Below are 8,598 nucleotides of genomic sequence, written 5' to 3'. Positions count from 1 at the left end.
AAATTACAGTTACAACAATAAATGTTAACCGTTTAGCACATTAGTAGAATGCATTAAATGGAAATATCTGTGAAAATTGATATCTACAAATTGGGTTAACATTACAGGGGTTTCCGAGTCAATTTTGAATGCTAACAACATTTTTCATTATTTGCGAGATATTTTTCGACAGCTGTCAAATGTTGTAATTGCATCACAATGATTTAAAGGGGTTTCCAAGTCACTTTCGAAAGTAAACATTGTTAATCACCGCGTGCAACATGTTAATCCACATCAATCTGATGTTCCATCATAATATTTTTTTTATTTCATCAGCATGATTTTCAACACGTCGCAAGGTGGATTGAGTTTGACAGTTCTTTGTTATCAGTTGAAAATCATGTGTTGAAACTGAAATTTCATTTTGTAGCAAATACACCATTTGACAGCTGTTGAAAAACATCTTGGATGTGGTGAATAATGATGTGCTAATTCGAAAGTGACTTGAAAAACCCTTTAAAGATTTTAACTATAGTAAAGTGTTATGGTTAACACAAGAAATATTTAAACAAACATCATTACAACATCAAAATTCATTATTTGAATTTCAAAGAAAGATTGTAAAAAGTAGTTTAAATGTTACAAGGAGTTTGTAGTTGAAGTGTCAACACTTCATACCAAAGCAAATTCCAAATATTCCGAAAAAATCCACTGGATAAGATTAGCTCATATTTTCACTACATCACAAGTAATTACTGTAGGGAAATGCTACTAACTACTCAAAACAACATTTTACAATAGAAAAAAGATACACACTATGTTTAGATTTATAAGCTAACCGGTTACCCAGTAGTATATTGATGCAGCTGTAAATAACAGATTTAGTCATGTATTGGCCAAAGCATCTACCTTTCTCTTCAAAGCTTTCTGAAAACAATAATATCAATTTCAATTGGTTCCAAAACACTTGTATAATTTTTTCCCTTCCCCTTGAACTGTTAGACCAGGTAAACCGCTGTTAGAACAGGTTGGTCAATTTGCTTCCAGGAAAGTGAACTATTTGCAGGTGCTTCTTTTGCTCTGTTGCCTACTTACAGCTTCGACTACGTGCTTTAACGCAAAAACACGGTACAGCACACGCAGGAGAGACGACAACGCCGTGGTTCTTATCTACATGTCGTTTTGTGGTTGGTACATTAGTGAGTAAACACATCGCTCCTGTAAGCTGGAGGGCTGGGTGTTCACATAATTCATTCCAAGAAATTAATCTCAACATCGCCGCCATTAGTCAGTAGTGGCAGGCAGCGTGGGAATATCTTTTATAGCGAGAAGGAAAAAAAACCCGTTGGACAAACGATTTTATGCATTTGTGCATATGGGGGTTGGGAGACGCAGGTTGGTAAGAAGGTTGCAGTTGAGTATTCCAATGACGACGCCCTAACACACACCACACACAACTCAAGCTATTTTATTTTTGTTTCACTTTACAAAATGCACAACATTTCCTACTGCTGCTGCCGGCTGCCCCCTTATCGGGTTCGGCGCCTACACGGTAAGGAGTGGAGGATCCATGGAGCCTCTACCATTACGCACCCCCTCCGTAAGGAACACCACTCCACATACAAACGCATCCAGCGATAATGTAGGCCACAGCAAACGTAGTACGAGAGAAAGACCTCTGGGACATGAGCTGAGAGAATCGAAGTAATAAGCATAAGAATGTGTGTTGTTTGGTTATCGGCGGTGTAAACCAGCAGCCACGGTCTTCCTCTCCCCCACACCTTCATCCCATCACGGGGGGAGGTGGCCAATGAACAAAGCACATCATTCATGTGTCAAAACGCGTAAGGTCTTAATCTCTTTCTCTCTCGTCTCGTATGGAGGCGCACTTGGTCGCGACATATCGAGACGGTGGGCCCGGTTCTCGGCCGTGTACTGAACCAAGGGCGCTCCAGCAATCTTCGCTTATCGGGTTTCGTGGCAACTCTTTCCCAACCCGTGCTCCTTCCTCCCTCTCAATTGTTGTGGGGAGTTGTTTGTGTATTGGTTCTATTTGTTCTTGCTTTTACACTTTTCTTCTGTTTGCGCACCTGATTGGGAGTTTTAAATGTATGTGCGACTACTAGCGGTCGGCTATTGCTATCACCCATCGATCATCTGGAATCGATTTGAAGCTGAATTGGCAAAACAAAAACGAGCCCCTAAAAAGATTGATTGTGCTTTGCTGGAGTTAATGATGGACGAGTCTCAGCGCGTTTGTTTCCTTTACCTTCAACAACTCACGCCCTAAAAACTATAATTGAAACTTTCTTGGAAAATTCCCCCAGTCTGACATTCAAAGCCCTTTCCCTTCCTACTCTCTGTCCAGTGCCAAACATAATGACAGGTTCTCTTTTCTTCAATGTTCTTTCCACACTTTTCTGCCCTCGACGTAAAGTTATTCCATCAAGCACACCAACACCCATACGTACAAACAATCATGCTTAAAAACGCACATGTTAATGTGTGCAGTATGTTGGGTATGTTGGGGAAAAAATTATAAAAATAATCCACCCCATGCGTATACTATTTAGACAGTAAAGGGGCGCTGTGGCGCGAACAGAAGAGAAATAATCGATCACACACACACGCACACGTAGTACGCAGTTTTTTCTCTACGCTCACACACACGCGCAACTTCCCATTTTGGCGCTCAATACAGAGAGAGCGGGAGAGAAAAAAGATTTTTTGTCTTCTCATCTGTATCAAAATTCCTCCAACATTTTTCTCTCGTTTACCCCATTCTTCCACCCTGCTGAGGGGTTTTTTTTCGAGCGTTCAACCCCTATACTACACACCGAGAAACGTCTGCCTTTGGTACACTAGTATGCGTGTGTGTGTATGTGTGCGACGATTACACACGTTAACGTGCGACGTTTCCATGGCAACACACCACGGCCGCGCGCACTGCTGCATACTACTACACTTCCGCATGATTTTTTTTTTTTGCTATTCGAAGGCTCTTGCCAACCCCTACGTGGGGGATAAAAAAACCACCCCATCAGCGAGAGAATGAGACCGAGAGGGCAAGAGAACTTTACACAAACACTCTCTCTCTCTCTCTGTCGCGCGCCCGTTCGAAGTCAAAAGTTCGATGCACTTGCTGCGTGATTCCATCGTCTACCCTCCTCCACCTAACAACATCAACACCACCAGCCCCCCAACAGAACGAAAGAGAGGCAGCGATTGTGTTGTTCTGTGGTACGCGCGCAGTCTGACGTTTTCCCTTTCGCACGCACGCTGTTATGCTGCGTGTGTAGCGGCATCTCTCGGATCAGCGTTTTATAGCGTGCTCTCGCTCTCTCTCGCACTTTGGTGCAGCGGGCGTGTTACTCTCGCTCTCTCTTCTTCATGTTTATTATTAAACAACAACAGGAGGAGAAAAAAAACATGTTCAACCGCATCGTGCACCATCCAATACCGGGCCATATCGTCCTCAACTTCCCTCATGTACAGCTCCACACCCCCCTCCAGCGATGCAACGAATGCAGGTACGAAAACAGAACGGAAAAGAAGAAAACGTTTTACGGCGCGACAGACACATACACACACAGACACACGCAACATACGACGACCTCCACCTCCCGCGGGTGGACTGGCTGGCTAGCTGACTGGCTCTTGCCGTTTAATATTATTCGACGTGCCCGGAAAGATTGCATGCTGCCATGCGATTAACGAGAGACGTTTGGTGGTGCGTTTGATGGATGCACTTGGAGCAGATGATAAAGATATGTAAAGCAATAATTATGCTAATGCTTTAGAAGATCAAAACATACCAAAGATCGGTGCGGAAAGTGAATGTTATTAAATTAAACTAGAAAAAAATCTACACATATTAAATAAGAATGAGTTATGCGTGGAGCGAGCGACTAAGAAGTATTATAAAATGAAACCATAAGAAATATACACTCGATCAAAAACGAACTTAGTAAAGAAATCTAAAAACGTGCAATGCGCAATATTTATGCGCGAAAAAACTAATAAATATTAAAATAATATTCATAAGAATAATCATAATAAAAACACAAGCTCGATACCACCGATAGAACATTCCAGCATCGACCGAACGAACATGAGGAAGCAGCAACTAATGCTTATTTAATGTGTGCATCTAAGTGAATGCACTTCTTTCAGTTGGTGTGTTTTATATGTTCGTTAATAAAAGCACGACGTGTGCAAGATGTGCAGCACGACATCAAAGGGACGATTATATAAAGCATTGGAGGGAAAGAGAGGGGAGGGGATTTGCCTCGCTGCAACGCCTCCCACAGCCTGTCTCTATGATGCAATAGTACGCCTGCTGGGAGAGAGAGAGAGTAGGGGGTCTTTGGATCTTTTCAGTTTTTTTTTTGCAAAACTGTTTGTACGGACGCCTAAAATTAATTCATCTTCATATTGCTGTTTATCACGAATATTTCCTTAGACTACTCTTATTATCTTATTCACGCTTAAGGAAGTAAAGTAAAAAGAATTCTGCTATTTTGCGGCAGCGAAAAACGACAAGGAAATGGAAGGTACGTAAAACCCAACTCTAATAATTACCTCCGGGCGGCGGTAACTACTTCAGTTTGGTGCACAAAAAAAGGTTGATGTTAATCGTTTTCGATACAAGCCACCACTACAACCACTGCCTCCACCAGCAACAAACCCATGGTGCACACATTCAAGGTTTGGAGCTGCAAAAATGCAACACACCGAGCGACGTTCACCACCGATACCACCGAAGGAGATGTGAACAGAGCTAACAAACAAATCCAGTGGGTTGCAATTCGAAACAACAGACAAAGAACTACCACCTCTCCTCTTCCAGCAGCGGTGGGGCGGTGAGATGAAGCTTGAGAGCGAAAAAAAAAACCGCATATCACGTTCTTCACAACGAGTAAAGGGACGACACACAAACACACAAACAAAAAAGTGCATCGGCCGATATTATGTCGGCGGCAAAGGCGCTCGTTTGGGGTCTGGGGTTGGCGGTGCGTCTGTGTGCGAGGGTGTGTGGTTGCACGCATGACGTATCTTGAGACGTTTTTCAGCTCAAATCTGTTCCTTTTGGCTTTATTTTGTTTTGTTCAGATAAGTGAACGAAAAAGAAAAGAGAAATATCGTGATTAGATTGTGGTTTGGTGGGTGATTTGGTTTTTTTTTTGTTTGTTTCCACCACACTGAGGTTTACCGCAGAAGTAAAGAGAAGACTAGATGTCTTCATTCCAACACAGGAGGACGCCTTTCACTTCGGTACTAGCAATGCAAGTAAAGACGTGAAATAATGCATCCAGATAGTAATTTAAACATTAACTACCCTTGCTTAGTTCAGCTTTGAGGTCGTCTCGCGCATAATTGCAGATTTTATCTGCTGAACAATGGAGTTGAGGAGTTTCACTGTACAGAGCACACAACCCACGGACACAGTAATCGTTTCCGATAATCTTGATAGGAAGCTCAATTTGTCGCACTCTGTGTTCTCTCTGTCCGTGGTAGTTACATCAGACGGTGCTGCGCGGTGAGCATATGATAAGGGAGTTTGTTTGTCAATCGAAGCGTAATGAGCGTCAATGACGACAAGCGTTGTAAAAGTGCTTAAGAACGATGGAGTGGATAAGTAAGTTAATAAGATTCTTACACTATTTCAAGCAGCATTTAGTAGCACGGGCAAAGTATTGCCATTTTGGTAGATGTGCTCACCTGCAAAAAGAGAAAAGATAAAATATTCAATTAGTAACATAAATACATCAAAAACATGTGCAATAAAGTGCAATAAACCGGAAATGGGACAGGTTGAGCAACGCGCCAAGGTGAATATATAATTTATTGCGAACCGAAACCAGTGTTCTGTCCAACAAAAACAGCTTCAAACCTCCACCACCTTGTGAGGCCATTGAATTCGTTTTGTTCTTGGACCATATAAAAAAGTTTACTCCCGCGTTTGTCAGACGACGGAAATGGGTTACAGATTCCCCCCCCCCCTCCCCCCCTTCTGCAAGGAAATGGTGTGTGTGAGTGCTTGCAAAAGCGCAAATGGGTCACAACGCACGTATATGGAAACTTGCAAAAATTAAATTGAAATGGCAACAACCGGTACCACAATAACAATGCAAAAACCAACAGATTTATAACTAATTCGTGTGGGATGGTAGGAAAGTTGGAGCAAAAGTTGAGACAGACTGTAGAAATAAAAATGTAAAAATGATAAAAATCCTTTCTAAAAGGACGTTTGCACCACAAATCATTATCTAAACTTCAGTACACTACTAATTTATAAAAAAAGGATCACTCGGCCCATAGAAGCTTTATTCAAATATAAAAAACATTTACAACAAACCCGCCCGGGTGGCACTCATTATAACATGCGCGATGATTATTGACCACGAGAGATTTCAGCGTCATTAATTTTGCACATAAATTATACACATCTACCAATTCGGACGGGTTCTGGGGGCAATGGTGATCTTTTTTTTCTGTTTCCACTATCATCATATCCATCCAACGGATATGTCTTATGGCTTAGAATCTCTAAAAGACAAAAACCTGTTCTTTCGCTAACCAGTTCACCACTGACACACTGCTACAGGACGACGTCAAGAAGGTGGAAATGCATCACAGAGTGCGAGCGAGACAGAAAGAGAACATCAATAAAGGGGTAAGGGGTAGACAAAATCTGGCTTAAATCAAAGAAACGATTAAAAAAAGGGAACAATAAACCCAAGAAAGAGAAACGCGCGGAGATTTCAGGAATACTTTATTCAAACGAGATCTGCGTTTTATAGTCCTCTCGCGATCATAATCGAAACGACCCAGAACAATGGAGAAAGGTTGTTCTTTTATGACTGTTTTTTTTTTGTTTTCGTTCAAACTAGTTAAGAACAAACCCACCGCAAGCACAAACAGAGGAAGGTATTTAATGCTTGATGAAGTGATAAGTAGATTTACGACATTTAAATAAAAATTGATCAGCACGCTGTAGATGTGCTCATCTGTCAAACTTAAGGATCGTGCTGTAAAGCGAGAGAAGTGATAAATTGATTGAAAATGAAACAAACAGATCGAGCTTCGGATTTATGACAGCTTTAGCAGCATGGTAGCTAAATTCACACTTCAAAAATACACACACAAATTGAGATAGTTTTATACGACATAGCTATATATAATCGGAGGGTAATAAGCCACTAAATGAAGACTTTTCCTTCCCATGCAATGCCGTTGCCTAATCGCCTCGAATGCATCCACCAAAAACAGGCCATGATTTAAGCAAAATAAAACAAAGCACACCAACACACAAACTTCTGCCAGACAGTTGTGGCAACATTTTTTTTTTATCCGTTCATGGACCGAACCCAAGAACGCCTGGGAAAAGTGAGGACACAACCGAACACTCCGGCGGCGGAAAGAGAGCTATGCATGTAACGCGACGAGCTAAAATAAAACAAAAAACCCGCAGACAGGCAAACGCAGCAGGCGGCGAGACGGTGGGTGACGCGCGCGCTGGTGGGGACGAATCCGGACGGCAGAGGTCGACAGCGAACACACCGAAACACACAATGTCAATGTCCTTCGCGCACTGCAATCGGTGTGTTGTTGCGCGCCTGGTTCTTCTCCTTGCTATCCTTCTCTCCCAAAAAAAAAACCCAGGCAATTCGCCAGGGGAAGAGTAGCAGTGAGAGAATTCGAGACCAGACAAGGTCCGCTCTGGGAGTTGGGTGGGGTTGGGGAGACCGTGCCGCGAAATGCGGCACACACAAAATCTCGGATCGAAGTAGCCGCCGTTGTCTCGCGATGCGCGATAATACGCGAACGCCGCTCGCGCCGCGTGGTAGTACACACGCCGATGGAGAGATGATTATGGAGCGCGCGCACACAGCCACACACACACACGGGGGTATGACCGTGGCCCCAAAAATCGGAAGCAAAGGGTAGTAAAGGGGAAGGGTGAGACAGAATGGCGCAACAAAAAAAAAGGCAAACTACCCCCACACACACACAACACACAAAAAAAACCCTCTCGATAAACGCAATTATCTGTTCCTTTTTGCCTTCGGTTGGGTTCGGTCCGATGCTCACAGTCGAGTGGCGGCGGCATTCGTAATCTCAACCACTGTCCGAAGCAAAAATAATACATACGCAACCGCCATCGGTCGCTTCCCCCAGAGCAAGACTGAAGCGGAAATTGATCTCCCTCGCAGTCGTTTGTCGTGATTGGGGGCTCTCTTAAAACAAAGCGCCACCACACACTACGAAGGTAAGTACACTTCATCGCCCGATAGAACACAACTCACGTAGGCCGCCGGAACGGTTCGTAGTAAACATTATTACTCCCGCCCGTTTATATCGCTTGGTAGTGGCGTTCGAGTGTGGCCAACACGCACACCACACCTGTTCCCAGACAGGCATACACACACACGCACACCGCGAGCGATAGAAGAGTTTAGAGGGCTCTCGGCTCGGCTCATGTGTGTGCGGCCGGCCGCGTATTCTCCTCGCTCGTTCCTCAAATCGATGCGTGCGGCCGTGGTGCGGCGTTCAATGATGTCGATTCATATCATGATCATGCCCGGAATCCGTCGAGGGAACACACACTCTCTCTTT

The 8,598-nt window shown here is 43.5% G+C and overlaps 1 long non-coding RNA gene across 1 annotated transcript in view; it reads right to left on the bottom strand.

Moving 5' to 3' along the window:
• Nucleotides 1–8,598, bottom strand: part of LOC120899894 — a 63,654-nt gene that overhangs the window by 12,391 nt on the left and 42,665 nt on the right. The window lies entirely within an intron of this gene.

The sequence above is a fragment of the Anopheles arabiensis genome, chromosome 3 (genome assembly GCF_016920715.1).
Source record: "Anopheles arabiensis isolate DONGOLA chromosome 3, AaraD3, whole genome shotgun sequence".
Classification (NCBI taxonomy): Eukaryota; Metazoa; Arthropoda; class Insecta; order Diptera; family Culicidae; genus Anopheles; species Anopheles arabiensis.
This window is presented reverse-complemented; position numbering and strand designations above follow the sequence as displayed.